Source organism: Zosterops lateralis, assembly GCF_965231275.1.
Source record: "Zosterops lateralis genome assembly, chromosome: 2".
Classification (NCBI taxonomy): Eukaryota; Metazoa; Chordata; class Aves; order Passeriformes; family Zosteropidae; genus Zosterops; species Zosterops lateralis.
In genome coordinates, this window is record NC_139763.1 from 94,555,280 (window position 1) to 94,571,808 (window position 16,529).

The 16,529-nt window shown below is 39.6% G+C and overlaps 1 protein-coding gene across 15 annotated transcripts in view; it reads left to right on the forward strand.

The window, feature by feature from the left end:
- Positions 1–16,529, forward strand: part of ZBTB20 (zinc finger and BTB domain containing 20) — a 471,839-nt gene that overhangs the window by 271,760 nt on the left and 183,550 nt on the right. The gene's annotated exons all lie outside the window — the stretch shown is intronic.

A 16,529-nucleotide genomic window follows, 5' to 3' on the forward strand; every position in this document is an offset into this window, starting at 1 on the left:
TCCTGAGATTTAAAACTGGAGCACTGTAAGGTGTCTGCATTTTTGACAATGGACTTTAGAGCTCATCTGAGTTCCAGCAAAAGGCCTAAGGAAATTGCTAAAAAGAGGTCAAAGTTCATTTGGCAGGTCATGGAAGAAATCCTTTTGCATGTCAGTTCTCCCAGTTTGGGTGGACTGTCACAGAAGCATGTCATAATGTGCCATCCGTTTCTTGAGTTACATAAATTCTCAGCAGTTTTTTTTAGCCCCTACTCTTATGGATCTTAGCAGGGATTTTGACCAAGAAACAAGCAAGTAGTGCTTCAGGATTTAATGCTAGATTTTTATGTTCCTCGTCTTGGCCATGTATATGACCAGATTTCTGAGTGAAAGGCAGGATAAAATGAAGATGTTGCTCAGTGAAAAGCAGATGAAAGAATTCCTGGTTTAAAAATCCAAATTAAAGTATCAGCAGGAGATTTGCAGCCTGTTTAGAGTATTTCTGATTTGTACAAGCCTGTGTGGACCTACTTCTTTCTCATTTAATGGCACACCCAGAACTTCCATTGACTTCAGTGCAATTATTGTTACAGCTCCAGGAACTTTCCCAAGAAGTCTGCACCAAAACCAATTTATCTAAGTGAGAATGCTTCCAGTGGCACCTGTGTGCCTGGGTTGGGCTGTACTTGTAGGTACCTCTAGACTGACTACTATGGGAAATAGTCTATGTTCTTGTAAAAAAGGGTGTAAAACAAAATAGATGTTCTGGTCAATAGTACTTTTTTTTTTTTTTTTAATGTAAAAAGTAGTAACAACATGAAAAGCTACCAATAAGAATTATAAAAATTTTATGGTGGGCACTTTAATTTGCAATATGTAATGGCTCAGAAAGATTTGTTTTTTTCTGGCATTTGAGACTGTCACTGATTTTGAGATGTCTCAGTTCTACTGGGAACTGCATTTGTAAATATTGAAATACTTACCTTACATATGCATTTTATGTTATATATATTTGTTATATTTTCAGAGCAGTGACAGAAATATAAATCCTGGCATTAGTATTTTGAATTTTGGTAGGTTTGTCTACCTGAAAAAATTCTAAGGGAACTTAGAAACTCTTGTGGATACTTCTAACTGCTTGTTATTTAGGTGTATGACTAGTCCTGTAGGACTAAAAAATCAGGGGAATAGCTAACCAGCTGTAAGCTAAATATATGAGTGCATGTTTTCATAATCAGAGATTTAAATTTTTCAAGAAACTGCACAGGAATCTTATCATCTGCTTCAAAAAAACCAGGACATTTTCTGGAATAAGAAACAAGAGCATTACTAACCTAAAGTATAGAGAAGAAAACTTAGACTGTTGAAACTGCGAAACGGGCTGAAATGAGGAAACTGTATTTACCCAGTTTGGAATCTGGCAAGTGCACTTGAAATACTTTTATTTTTCTTTCTTTCTTATTCACAGAGTTGCAGGATTTGAGTTAGGTCTAAAGTCAAAATAAATATGATGTCTCACTCGAGAAGAACTCTACCTCCTTTATTTAAGAATTTGTATAAAGCATTCAACGAGGTTGAGTAGTATTTTATTTGGGTAAATTAGGGTTTGAGGTTTGTAAAGTTTAAACTTGGTGCCTTTTGAGAATGATTTAAGACGGGAATGCTATAATCATCTAGTTATATGAGGCTAGAGCAGGTGCTGGGGATGGAAAAATGCTTTTTTCCTCCTTCCATCTCTTCTCTGAAGAACTACTTAATTCTTCTGGCAGGAATCTGTTAAAAGCTTTTCATAAGGTTTCCCTGTAGGTAGACAATTCACTGCAGAGCCCCATAGGCAATGCCTTTGGAGGTACTGGGAGCAACTCATGCACAGGCTCGTCCTTCTTTTCCAGGTGGAATGAGAAAAACCGGAAAGTATGCTATGGGATCCTCTCTGTATTTCTCTTTTGAGTGCAGCAGAGATTGAACAAACTGAAGAGTAGCTTCATCATCCATTTCTGCTAGTGGGAATAACATTACTTTCTGCTGTATTTAAAACAATGAATGGAATTGGGTTGCTTTCCCTGCTGTGTGAATATGTCAGTTATTCCAGTTTTGGTTATTTGAATATTCAAACTAATAATAAACAAAAGTGAAAATACCTTGAAAATGTTTAACTTGTTACAGTTTCTGCTTCTGAATCAAGGCAACTTGAGCTTGTCAGACTAGATGTCCTGTAGTTGGGCAAATAAGTTGTCATGCATTCCTTACTTCTTTGTCTTTGTGACAGGGGTTCCTAGATGTCAGAACTTTGAAATTTTTTTTTAAACTCAGGGTCATATTCTCTTCTTAGTGCAGATTTCTTCACAAAACTTCTGCTAATATTAATGGGATTCATACATAATCCTTTATGTAGCTACAGAGGAAGGGATCCCAAATATTTTAGTCTTCCCATCTGTATACTGAGAACGCCATCAGATGAGAAGGTAAAAAAGAGTACCAGTTTATAGCAGAAAAGTGTTAGAGGAATTCCCCCAACACATACTTCCCCCGCAGGAAAACAAGAGCATGTGTGTACAGGAAAAGTCTGACAAGTTTGGTGTGAGTTGGGATTTAAACTTCCTCCAAGCTCTGAAGTTCAGGAATTCAGCCTTTGGGTCTCACCTGTAGCAATTTTCTTAGCTCTCAGGGTCAAAGTTGCAGCTAAGGGTAAAAATCTTTCTTAATTTTGCAAATCTGAAAGTCAGAATTTTAGATTTTTCTTTAAAATAAGTGAAGAGAAATTGGCCTTTTCAGGGTGAATTATCCTCTTCCTTTGATAGTCCTGTTATGATATGACAGATTTCTCTTTGCAGGTTCTTGTCTACATGCAAATTTTATAGATAGCTCAAATAAGGGGGTTGAACACTGCCCAACATTGCCACACTTGGCTGTGGTCAGAAAAAGCACAGGTCTTCTTTATTTCTAATTTGAGCTTTCCTCTTGGGTTCCCCTGAGCTGACATTGCCTGGCATAGGCACAGGTTTTAATGTAGGGTAATCTCCCATGTTTCTGGACTGTTTTAATGTTTTGTTTGTTTCTCTCTATTTCCAAATGCCCTGTTATCTCAGCTGAATCACTGAAGGGAAAGAGAATATTCCGGGGAGGTATGATAAGAGGCTTGCTCTTGTTTTATACATTTTCTTCTAGATGATTACTCTTGGCCTCCATTAGAGAGGGAGGACTGAGCTAAATGGAGCATCTGCCCCCATATATTCCCATGTTATTCAGGAGACTTTATGCATGTACACAAATATAAACACACACACAGGTCAAGCCTTTCAGTCTCCCAAGTGCTGTAGATAATTATTTCCATTCCTTTTCTAATAAATAGGTAAGTGGAAACAAAAACTTTTCCTATGACGTGGGTGCCAGAAACATATGAATCAAGAACCCAAAGCCTCTTTCATGTTCAGGTCATAGTTCAGTTTCTCTTACCTACACACACACCCTTCCTGCTTGGAACACTGTGATATACAGCTTCAACTGTCCTTCTAGGAGGTGGAAAAGGACAGTTCTCTCATAGGAACTCTGTATGAGTTCCTTTGAGCACTCTGTGGGACTAGATTGCTGTATGGGACTTACAAGACGCTGGTGTGAGAGAAGGGCATCTAATTGCCAGTCTTCCTGCACAGGAGCAAGAGTGCTACTTTCGTGCTTTCCAATTGTTTGCAAGTCAAGCCTGTTCATGCTGCAAGTCCCAAGAATTCAGCTCTGCTACCATGTCAGTGAATTGTTCATTAGCCACCTTATATTGTGTATACCTGCCCAAATGTATGTAGATGTGTTACATTCATAGTTTATGTGTAAATATATGAAAGTATTTAGTGTACCTACATGCAACCAAGGAAAGCTTTGTATTTAGCAGCTTCAAGTCAAGTGACCTGGTTGTGAAGGCTTGAAGGTAATTTGAATACTCAGAGCAGTCCTCCTTTCTTCTCTGTAAAAGGACCATGTTACATATATCCATCTGGCAAATTAGTTCTTTCTAAACAATTTTGAATAATAGGATAAGGACTGTATTTTTCTTACAGAAGTGTGGGTGATCCTAGAAGTTATGTCTATTATAATGAAAGCATGTTTCAGATGCAAGAAAATTTTCTGGGGTTTTTTGTGGCCTTGTGTAGATCACAATGGCCCTTTACCACTGTTTTTCCATTTCAGTCATTGTGAGTCTTGAATAACTAACATTTGGAAGCATTTTTGCAAATGAAAGCTGGTTATGAAAATGCACGAATAGAAAAGCAAACAGAATGATCCTAGACGAGTGTTTTCCAAAGGCATTCTGATGAACTTCCCCTGAAACTAAGCTCTGTATATGTGAGCTTCAAAAAATAGAGACAATATCTGTAGTATTACATTTAGCTTTATTCATTAAAGAAATGTTTGAAATGCATTATTCTGTTTAGTCCAGCAAGGAGCCCCAAGTTAACTGATGTGTTATGGGCTGCTCCATGGCACAAAAGCATAACAAGAGAAAATACTCTCTTTTCCGTTCCCAGTTTTTGCACTGTGACCTGACATTTATGCATATTGCATAAAGCAAATTCCAAGTACTACAGCTTCACTGACTTGAGGCTGACAAACTTTTTTTTTCCCTTTGACTTGCTTTTTGTCATTTTCTGATAAGTTCAACACACCGTATACTATGCATGTGTTTCCAGACAGCACAGAAAGGATTGGTTATAGACTTTACATGAGGCTACACCATAGCTTTTGTTCATGTCCAGCTTTTCAGTACAAAAATAATGTGTACCTGAGTTCAACCAAAATGGTTGTGTCTGCCTGATCATAGCGTCTACAGAGCCAAATAATCTAAAGTATGCATGGTTTGATAGACTAAGCATCCAACAAAAGCTTCCTTAAAATGAGTCATATCTTTGACTCAACAGTCACATTAGTTGAAATTAATCAGTCTTCCTGTTGCTGGCACTGGGAAATTTAAGAAGAAAAGCAAAAGAATTGCTGCTACAAAACAATGCCATCCATTGTACGGCAGTGCCAGCCAGGGATACCAGGCAGCAACCAGCCAGGCCAAATCAGCACTTATTTATTAATTCCAGGAATGTCTCAAATATTTGAGGGCAGTTTCCGGACAGAGCAGTGATGGCAGAGGGTTCTGGCATTTCAGTTTGTCAAGGCGTCATGGATCTCCTGTTGGGAAGTGTTCACATTAGGGCACTCATTTCATTACACTTGAAGTAATTGTCCTTCACGCTGTTCTAGCAGGAGTGGCAAAAAAAACTGCATGGACAAATAAAGCAAGCAGCATTTCTTTCAGCATCCCATTGGGAGGGCAAGTTCGTTTTTTTCTTTTTCCATTTTTGAAACTTAATTTTACATCAAGCAAGAGGTCAGGATTCAAGCACGAGAGTTCAGATGTGCTCACTTAAAAAGTATGTATGATAGTTACTATGTCCTTGGTCATTTTTAGGCATAAAGGAAATATATCTTTATATTTCCTTACTCCCTTTCTGTCCTAGTGCTGCCTTCTCTATGTTTGCATTACAGATTCAGTACATCTTTTGAAAGTACCACCTCAGTGTACAGACACATATTCCTTCAAGCATTTCTCTCCCTCCATTACCTCTTCTTAACTGACAATTATTCAATTATTCTCCCATGCCAGGTCTAGTTCTCATTTTCTTGGTCTCTCTCTTCAATTTTCTCCCTTCTGTTTTCACAATTCAAAGACACTTCTTGCCTTATGGATTGAATGCAGGCATAGCCAAGTCCATGGCTCAGAGGTAAAACAGTGCTACTTGGGCAAATTGTTTGAGCCATAAATCTATTAATTTATTAATGCTGATTCCATGGACAAGTGTTCCCTTCTGACCTCTGGAGTTACATCCACACTTTTGCATGAGCAAAATTCTAGATTTCTTTGTACAAACAAGATGCTTACGCATCAGTCCATCCCAACCTTGACAGCATAAATTCACACAGAAAAAAGAAATTTGATCTTAAGAGCCATAAAATTAAAGGGAAAAAATCTTTGAAAAAGTTTTAAAATCTATTTTATAGATTGTCATTCTGCATTGTAATATGAGCATGTTGCAGAAGTTCCTTAAGCAATGCAGCTAATATCTGAAATGAATTTATGGATTTGTCTGACTTTTGTTCTTCCTCATCCAGCCATAGAATCCAGTACCAAACTTACGTCCTGCATTTCTGTCACCATGCCTTTTCCAATTCTCTTTCTGCTTCATCCTGTTTACTCACTTCCCTAATTTGTCACTATAGGTCTAGCGTGTTTCCAAGAGACACAGCACTCAATTTCTTTAAAGCACGCTTTTTGTTCTTTCATAAGTTATATTGTTCTTGTCCCCTTCTCATGTGTTCAGACCTGGTGTTAGGCCAGACCCATTGTTCAGAACTGAACGAGTGGTGCTCACTGTAGCCCACTTGGCTGCTGACAAATGGCCTCCAACCTAATTTTCCTCTACCAGAGGCTGATGGAATTCATGGAGCTCCTGGATTTGCACCCTGCTCCCAGAACTGGTTAAGGATGACTGTTTCCCACTTCACACTAGCCTGCTCTTGTTTGCTGTACTTCTCCCTTCCAACCATGAAGTGCAGAGTAAGGTGAAGATTACCAGCTTACCCAAGAGCAATCTGCAGTGCCAAGCCAGATCCCTGAGAGAAGCACAGCTTCCTTCATGCTCACAAACCCACTGGTGATCAGAGCAATGAAGGTTTGCTGGGGTCAGTCCAGAGAGGGAAGGTGAATGCAGGGTGGCTGTAGAGCGAGCCAAACATGGTGATTACAGTCTGACATGGAAAATTGTCCCAGGAAAAACAGGGAGCAACTATAGCTTAATATTTTGGGAGTGGTGGGGGAAACAACGCACATTCTTCTTTGTAGACTGTAGCCTCAGTAAAATGTAGGCATTCTTTCTGAATGGATGTGTAGGTCTTGTCCTGGGCAGGTTGTCTTCTTCCCTGTTTTTTTATGTATTCACCAAATGTGTGAGAAATTGAAACTGCACAATGAGCAGCATTTCCTCTCTGCAAACTTGCAGTGCACCAGCTATGAGAGGAAATGTGTTCCTGGGGATATGCATCTTTTATACTCTTTTCTGACTAGCACTATGTAATTACATCTTCAGTCAATAAAAGGATGTGTCTTTAATATATATATATACTCATGCACATATATATCATTCCAGTAAATAGCTGTGGAAAGGAGGGAAAATAGTTATAAAAACAAGCATTCTGAACAGCAAACAAGCTTAGTGTATAACGAAAGCAAACTTTGAAGAAACAGACCTTCATGAAGGAATAACATTGTCGGAACCATATGTTTTCCATGTACCAGGAGACTGTTTTAATAGTTTACAAATGTATTTAGCCACAGAAAGTCTAAAATTAGTCAATGTTTTAAAGGGCTAAAGATTGACACAAGTCATTCCAGTTAGTGAAGGACTTCTTTTCATCCACATCCAGTGAATAAACTTATGTGACTGAGCAGATGTTTGTGGGGGACTGGTTTTCTGTGGCTGCTGATTAGAGTTGTACAAAACTTTGCTGCTAACTTGTAGTATTCATTTGTTTCAGGCGTTGTGCCTTGTGGGAAATATGATGGCCTAGACCACAAGTAACTAAAGTTCTGACCCTGCTACTGCTACTGCTGTGGTCCATGGTCTAGAACAAGGTGCTCCTCAACACTGTAGTGGTTTTGCTCTCATAAAATAGGAAATCCCTTTGTAAACTGCTTTAAGAACTGCTGATGAAAAATGCTGACTTATGAGCCATGCCAGTCTCTTCTCCCACCCTTTGTTTGAGTTTAGTAGCCTAAAGTGAAACTCAGGTGAGTCTTCAGGGCCTCCAGGGTTTGCACTGAAGTTGTACAAAATCTTGTATACAGCTTGTTTTCACTTTAACAGCTCCAGGGTTACTGCAAGCTGGGCTCCCCATCGTTAACAGGGCTTGCAAACCTCAGGAAATCCTTCATCATCTGATCTGAATTATGAATTGGCAAGGAAATCAACATCTTCTGCTGAGCAGCAGAGGTTTTATGAGGCTGTGCAACACTGTCTCTACAAAAGCTTAGCTCTGTTTCAGTGGTGCTCAAACACCAGCTCTGCTCTGTTGCACACCCTGTGCATTCTGCTCTTCATCCTTAGATGAACTGCATCCCAGATGGCTCCATCCATGATTGACTCTGTAGTGTGTGTGACCACAACTGAGGCATGTGTACTGATATCACACACCTCTGCTGAGCTGCAGGCTGGTCTGGGCTCCTGCCTCCATGATACCATGTTCTCAAATGGAACAGAGGTTTGCCCTTTCAATCCCAACTGGGCGTCTTCCTCATCATGACTGCTCTTTTCATTGTGGTTTGAGCCACTTGGAGAGAAAACTGAGTCACAGAGCTACCTGACAGTGTCAGTCACTGAATAGTGTTCAAGCATGCTTTCCTATTAGTTCTGTAGTGGCTCTCTATGCTCACTTGACAAGTTTTAATCCCAGTGGCTCTTCTATGGGTTTTCAAGTCTGTAAGGAACTTGTCTCTATTCTATACACACCTTGGTAGGAACAAGCTTAAAAAAAGAAAGATGTACCTGGAAGAAAGGAGGACAGGCGGCTTGGTCCTCAACAGATCTGATACTTTACCAGAAATCTAGACAGGATTTCCATCTTTTTTGCCCCCAGGGTGATAATGCAGTAATGCAAAGAAACCTGAAAACAGAAAAATCTTGCTAGATTTTCTGCGTTACTGGAAATCTTAATCAGATCTTTTATTTAAAAGGTGCTCAAAATGTACATAAGAAAAGGAGCTATATTAGCTCCTATACTAAAGTATTCCTTTCATTCTCTGTCAAAAATGGTCACATGCTAAACATCGAACAAAAAAATTTGAAATGTTAAAGGAATAAAACTCTTCAGGGAATAAATTATTTTTACAACTGGCCAATATAAAATAATACAGTACAAGTCTCTTAAAGTAGTAATTGATAAAGGAATAAAACTGCTAAAAGAGTATATTTTTCACTCGCTGGAGCTAACTGTATAATAGCACTCAGCTGTATTTAATCTCTGGGGGCCTCCGGAACAGGCACAAAAATGAACGTAACTTAAAATCGACGAGTGATCTTTCATGAGATCTGTGGTACCTGCTGCCTGCTGGCAACAGCCATGTTGCTGCAGCAAGCCTACTCACTCAGCCCCACGGTACTTTGCCTTTCAGAGCCTTTTTTTTTATCTGTATGTTAAGTAGGTAATTCCCAAGACATCCCTATTAAGTGAAAAAGAATGACTCTTCCAGCCTGACACACAGGGAAACTGAGATACAGGGAGGATAAAGCCTTTGCCTGGGGTCAGACTGTTTTTTTCTACCATGTAATATGGCTGTAATGGGCCTCAGTCCTTCCACAGAATGCTGATTGAAAACACGCTAGAATAAAAATTTGAAATTGTGGTTTCACTGGATGCTGCAGAACAGGATTACAAATGTGCTGGACCCAGGTCCTTTAGCTTCCTACAGTGCATACTTGAATCCCAGTATAGAAATCAAGTTCCAGTTTTATTTTTAGTGTTTGGGTGATTAAAGAATTCTTACATTATATTATGGAGCTATGTGTGTAGGCTTCAAAGGCTGACCTCACATGGGCAAAAAGAGAGCATCCCTAGAGGGAGACAATTCCCCCACTGTGTGGCCATCGTGTGATTTTTGTTTGCCTTTAAAACAGGTCTGTTCCATGAATTTCTCAGATTTTTATTGAGGAAAAGAAGATAAAATTTTCACTAGGTAGGTACATGCAGAGATTCTTGGCTGAGGGAAATGGAGAGAGAGTGAGGACTTGGAATAATGCATACAAATGGCATTTCATTTATCCTTCTGCTGTCTTGGTGGGTCTTGGAGAGGCCAAGTAATTTCTAGCTGGTACAGGCTTCACCCAAGTAATGTTCTCTCCCCAGAGTCTCTTCCTCTTTTTCCATCCACTGCTCAGACTGTCTGTCCCAGCAGAACTGCTTCATTCTTCTTGAGATCAGTCACACTGAAACAACTGAATAGAATTAGAGTTTTTAACTGTGTCAGTCAACTAGTTTGGGTTTGCTGGTGCTTCTTTCCTATCACCCATGAGCTCATTTTCCATTCATTTAATCAGAAGACCAAGGACTTTTATCTAAATAGTCCTAAATTTGGCATGTATTTTATAACTGAATCCTTCTTTATGTTAAAGTTATAAAACTACCTTCTTTTAATAGCACTTCCTTATAAAGCTATTGACTCAATTGTATGAAATTTTAATGACATTTGAAATTTAGAAATGTATCTACATTTTATAGGATTTCTGGATTTTGGTTCCCTAAAAAGGAAAATAACTGACTTCCTTATTTTCTTACATTGTTTACTTTGTTTAGTTCTAGTGGAGAGTATGCCAGAAACTTTGATGAGTGGGTAAAAAATAGCAGAAGATAAATGTGCCTTTGTAAAAATCTACCCCATGCATGCCCTTGCATCATATTGCCTAGTCTGTTTATTGTAAACAGACTGTATCAATTCAGGAATAGTAGCATGTTTTTATCAATAAAACAGAGATAGTTTCCCTTTATAATCCACAGAATCAGTTAGAAATTTCACTCACTAATTATTTTAGGATAGAAATTGTTATTCTTTGAGACCTGGTGGGTGAAATAAAAAAAAAAAAAAAAAAAAAACCAGCTAGAAAAAAGAAAAAGCTTCAGTCTTTTTCTTAATGGTGATTTTAAGCATACAGAAAAAAGTGAGGAGAGTGAGAACAAGAATAAATTGCAGTATTCCTAACTTACCAAATAATACATTTTGTTTCTGCCTCACTTCAAAATGACCCAAAAGAATGCTGTTTAAACTTGGCTTATTCTGTAGATACCCTTGAGAGTCTGCTAATAAATGAAGCGCCAAACAAGTGAGTTCCGTAGTTTCAAAGTGGTACATACATAACATATGTAGACAGAATATCACTTGTGCCTGAACCTCACTGTTTTTCTGTTGAGCTCTGTCTCCATTCTCATGGAAACCAACCACTGATTGACAGTAATGCTGTGAACTTCCACTTATTAGCTAATGCTGACTTTTCTTGAAAATAGGAGCTGAGTGTAGCATTATGGAATATTCATGGAACAAAATTCCAGAGAGAGAGGTCTCAGGGTCAGGAGGAGGGAGGGAATGAGAGACAGATGCCAGATTGCCTGTAGAGAGTCCAAGCATGTGTTTTTGTTTGTAGCAATGATGCACATGCCTTTTGCGGGTGCAATTATTGCTTTTGCCTTTGAAAGTTTTACCATAAATCTGTTTCTCAATCTCCCTTCATTTTTGACCCAAATTAACCTCTTCTCTATACAGTTCTGTTACTTAACTGCAGTTTCACTTGGGAATATCCATGCACCACCATGCTCTAGGTGCTCTCCCCTGAATTTCAGAGATCACTCTGAATTCAAATCTGTTTCTGATCAGATGTAATTCATTAGTCTTTCTGTCTTTTCATGATCTTCATGTACTGGATTTTATCCTTCACTGAGTCACTGCAGTGAACAACACCACATGAGAGAAAAAAAATAATTTGCCCTTTATTTTTGGTCTCTGCCTACCATGCAGCTTTAAGCAAGGGCATATGATCTGTAAGTAGATGAAAACTGAGACCTAAAGTATTTGAATATCCATTTAACATATCGTGACACTTTCCTTTTAATCTATCAAATGCTTAAAAATCTGAATTCTCTTGTTCTAGCAATAAGCTTGTCTTACTTGAGTGACACTTCAGGTCTAATGAGGCTGACTGCAGGTGACTCACAGCTAACTGTGCAACAGATGTGGGGTGAAAGCTTTTAGCAGCCATGCACTTCCAAATGGGAATTCCCTGCCTGTAGTATCTATGACATTGATACTGTGCTATTTTCCCGTGTCAGACTCAGGATTTATTGCGGACCTGACAGGTTCAAAGTCACAGAAGCTACTTCTTGTCGTAGAGTGTTTCAGAGAGGAGGCATTTAATAGTGTATTAGCATTTGTTAGTTTTATTTAGGAAATGGAGAAAAAAATTGCATCTCAGTATTCATGTACTGCTGGGGAGCTTTAAACCTTCAGTGAATTTCCTAACCTGGCCCTCATCCTTAGGCTGGGGTGCTGACAAATGTGCTGCAGCTTACCAGGTGAAGAGATTGCAGTTCAATTCAGCTGCCAGTTGTGCCATATCTGGCTCAACAGGATATGTACTGGTCTGAAATGTTGTTAAAGTTACCATAAGAAGGCTAATTATCAGAATATAGATTCATATCATATTGTGTGCACAGTCAGGAATTTTCTGTCACCTCGTCTTCTGGAAAGAGAAGCTCTCAATAGCTCAGGAGCTTTTTTGGGGAGGATATAGCCTGCTGCCTGTGAGTCTCCTAGGTGCTTTGGGGAAGCTTCTCCTTTGGTATGTTCTGCAATTTGCAGGACAGATGCAGGGAGAGAAAGAGCTGTGCAGCAGCTCACAAACACGAGCCCTGAGGTGCTGGGGAAGTCAAGGAGGGGCAGATGGGTTGGCAGAGTCTCATGGTTCCTAGTGTGCTGCCCTCAGTGGCTTGAAGTAACTGTAGCCTGCATCAGTTCTCCCACAGCTGAGTGACAGACTTCATCCCACGTTGGATGAAACCAACTAAATAGGGTTGGTCACTTGGGGTAGCTGTTGAGTGTGGATGCCCACTGTCCTAAAGGGACTGTGAACTTAGTGGATTCCAGCCAACTGCTCTCTGCATATATGAGAGATGTATCAAGAAATACTGTGTATCGAGAAAGCCATACTTCTGAGCCAGAGGTGTGTATCTGGGCTCTCAGAAGTAATTTAAATGCATATATATGTATTTTTATTTTATTTTATATAGGGCAAAGTTGCCTGAAGCCTGTTTATTAGTTAATAACCCCCTCCAGGTTACCGTCTCTAATCTTGTAATGAAATTGAGTTAATAAATCCAAGATATTATTAAATAAAGTAAGTATTTAATATTGCTTGTCCTCTTTGAATCCAAGTTGCAATACAACAGAATTTCATTTTATAAATAACACCTTTCGTGCTAGCACCACAGGGCATGATTCAAAAGAATCTAAATAGAACATGAATGCTGTAATCAAATGCAGACCCCAGGAAGGCAGATTAAAAAGGCATGTTGCTGGTTAGCACAGCAGACAGGGTAAGTATAGCAGGTCACAGCAGAAAAGCTAGTTACAAAAACAAGGGCACAATCAAATGAAAATTGTTTGCTTGCCCACTCCAAACCATGACTGACTGCTTCTGTGTCCGTGACCTATTTTTTTTAAATAAAGGCAGATTTTGAGAGGTTGTTACATTTTAATTGCTTTGTACTAAACAAGAAAACAACAACAAAAAATTCTCAACTCTGCGTTTGCATGTGGAGGACAGCAGGAAAATATCTATTTATAGGTAGAGACAGTACAGCTGGAGAAGACTTTTCCACTAGGTTTATTTCATCTCTGTTTATCTCATCTGTTTGCACCCACTGCCAAAGGCTGTGTGTCTCCTGCTATATGGAGGAGCACAGAGCAGAGGGAAAAGCTGCAGGGCACTGCCATGAAGCTTGCCTTGCAGAGAAGGGGAATACTTACATCCTGCAAGTGTTCAGGGCCGAGGCAGAACTGGCAGGAGCAGAGCAAATGGGTGTCCAAAGCCCATGAAGCCCAGGGTGCAGAGCAGCCCTACTCTGGTGTGATTCTCCTGCAGCGCTGCCCGGCCACCCGCAGCTGCCCAGCTCTCCTGGCCTCGCTGTCTTCCTGTCTCTCTTCCTCGAGGGTGTCACAAAGGTGGAGCAGAGGTTAATGGAGCAAAAAGCAGAATTAACCTCCATGTGCTTTTCTGCAGCTGCTCCCAAGATCTGGTTGAGGAATGGCCTTTCTCTAAGCACAGAGCTTTAGCTCGTGGAGGGATGCATGGAGGGGAGGAAAGAAAAGTCAGGGTCTCCAAGCACTCTCCTCCCTCTGCTGCGCTTCTTCTCTCTTTCTTTGCTGGGATCACCCTTTTTGAGGCTTGTTCTTTCTATACTGATAGGAGGCAGGCAGAGAAACCCTTAGGGGTTATTGTGTTTAGCCCTGTATTCTCTGTGTGTGCCTATGTACAGTTGCTGCAAATGCATTTGGTCTTCTAGTTCAAGGACTGACAGCCAAGACAGGGAAGAAATAAAACTCTGATGATTTTATTTATATGTATGTGTGTATGTGCAGATGTACATTCACAAATGTATACATTTATATTTGTATGTGTAACATGGCTGTGAATATTAAAAAATATTATATACAAGAAGCTTGTGTTACAACTAGGTACCACCTCCCCTACTCAGAGTTGTTTCCATATAGGAAATATGAAAATTCCCAAGAAAAAAAAAGTCAGTACAATTGCCTCACTAAGCTACTTAAAGAATCAAAGTGTTTTGATAGGCAGTGTATTAATTTACTTTAACAGGTAGAATCAAACTAGCCTAATGCAAATAATGTGTCACAAAAACTAGTCTGTAAACAGTATAGTGAAAAGAAAAAAAAAAGAAAAATTAACCTTCCAGAGTGGTCTGCTGTACTCAAGGTAAATGAAATATTTAGTGGTGGCAGCAGCAAAAAAATGAAATATGAGATCTTGCATCCCAAGTTATTAGTGACCTGTTAAAAGACAGGCTGAAAAGTGCCTTTACCAAATTAAAACTTTGAAAAAGGGCACAAATGGGAAATGTCAAAATAAAAAATCTGAGGAAAATGATTGTCCTCCTGGCTCTTACTGTTTTGCAGTTCTGAGGCTGTGGCCACTGTTAATGCTAGTGAAGCAAGAATGGCACAATTCAGTCTCCTGAAGTCTGTAATGGAATAGTCTGCACTGAAAGGCAGACAGTTGGAATTTGCTGAGATTTTGATCAGAATTGCATGATCTGTTCACTGCATGTGTTTTTTTGTTTAGTCTAATTTTCAGAAACTTCACAGGCTTTTTTTTTTTTTTTAATAGAAGATTTCATTTGGTTCTCTGTTCCCTGTGTTTACAGTACAGCGATCCTTAATGCTTAATGATACTAAATAATAAGAATGCCAGAGTGCTTAATTTAATGTCTGCTATTGATCTCTGGACTGTTTAGCAAATGCCTTACTAAACACAGAGGGCCATATACTGCCCCCTCTTCCATCTATGTAAATCTCCTAAAGGCAGCGAGGGTATTGGGAACTTAAGGTCAGTTGATCAGCCTCCTAATTGTGTTTCCTGCTTAGAAATGTTAAAGGTTTTCCTTGTCTCAGACAGGAATTATTATTTCAAATTCTGTTCCATTATTCTTTGTGTGCCTTTCTGCTCTCTGAGCACTCAGCTCTCTGGACACCTCTCACTAATAAGGTTTCACTTGCAAGAGCTCACATTTGTCTCTGTTTTCTTCAGTATTTCTGGCAATTCTGGTAAACATAAAGGTAGTGAGAGAAGCGAATGCTGAGCTGATTTGCAAATGAGTGAAGCATTTCTCAGTGAGGTCAGATGAGCTGACATCTTCTCTCTGTCACCCAGCACCCTTCCAGGGGAAGGACCTCTTTGGTATCAGCTCGTATGGGCTGGATGGTCAGATTTACAATTTGCCAGTTAATCTGGTGAGATCAATGAGATTCCCGTCCTTCCCACAGCTCTCTCAGTGCTGTGTCAGTGGTGTCACTTCTGCTGCTCTGCCTTAAGAAATCTCTTGGAAATGCCTCCTTCTTTTATTTTATTAAGATCACCTTGGTATTGTAGAGCTACAAACGCTTTAACAGTCTCTTCTCCTAAAGATCTGAGCCTCAAGAAGCTGTGATTTACTATAAATTTTGCATTAAAGGCTCTTGGGTTTTATTTTCAGCCATACTTCAATCTTAAGCTTGTTTCTGCCTTACCTACCTGCATTTTAGACTGACGGTTGCTAGCAAAATCTATGACAGCATTACTTTGCCAGTAAGAATGCACAGATGTAAAACTAATTAGTTTAAAAAACATGTTTTCATTTGTGTCTTGTGAATATGGTCGTCCTCAAGAATTCAACAGATCAGGAGTTTTTTTGAGACTTGGTACGCTGAATGTTGGGGTGGGCGCTACGTTCTTTCACTACTGTATCTCTGTCTCAAATGGTAAAGTACCCTAGGACAGAAGTGCAGGTTGAGATTGCCAAGCCATTTTCAGTTATCTCATTGGTCTTTCAGTCTTTTGTCGCACTTCTCCTCTCAAGTAGGTCCTCACCTGCTGTACTCTGCTTTCCTAGTCATGACCCAAAACCCAGCAGTGCCAAGCACCTCAGTTCCCATCAGCAAGCTCTGATCTTTTACTGCTGTGCACGTGAGGCAGGTTTAACAAGCTTGCTAATAATGACTTGTAGCATACTGGTTTCTCGTAGACTCGGGCCATCCCCCATTCTAGGTCTCCAAATGTGCTTGATAAATTATTTGAATTACTCTTTCAATTGCCATCTGTAGTTCCTCATAAAGAGACTGCTATTTGCCGTGCGTCGTGCCAAATCACGCAATAGTTTTTGCAAAGCCAGGGACTGTACTGAAATCACCAAACTCG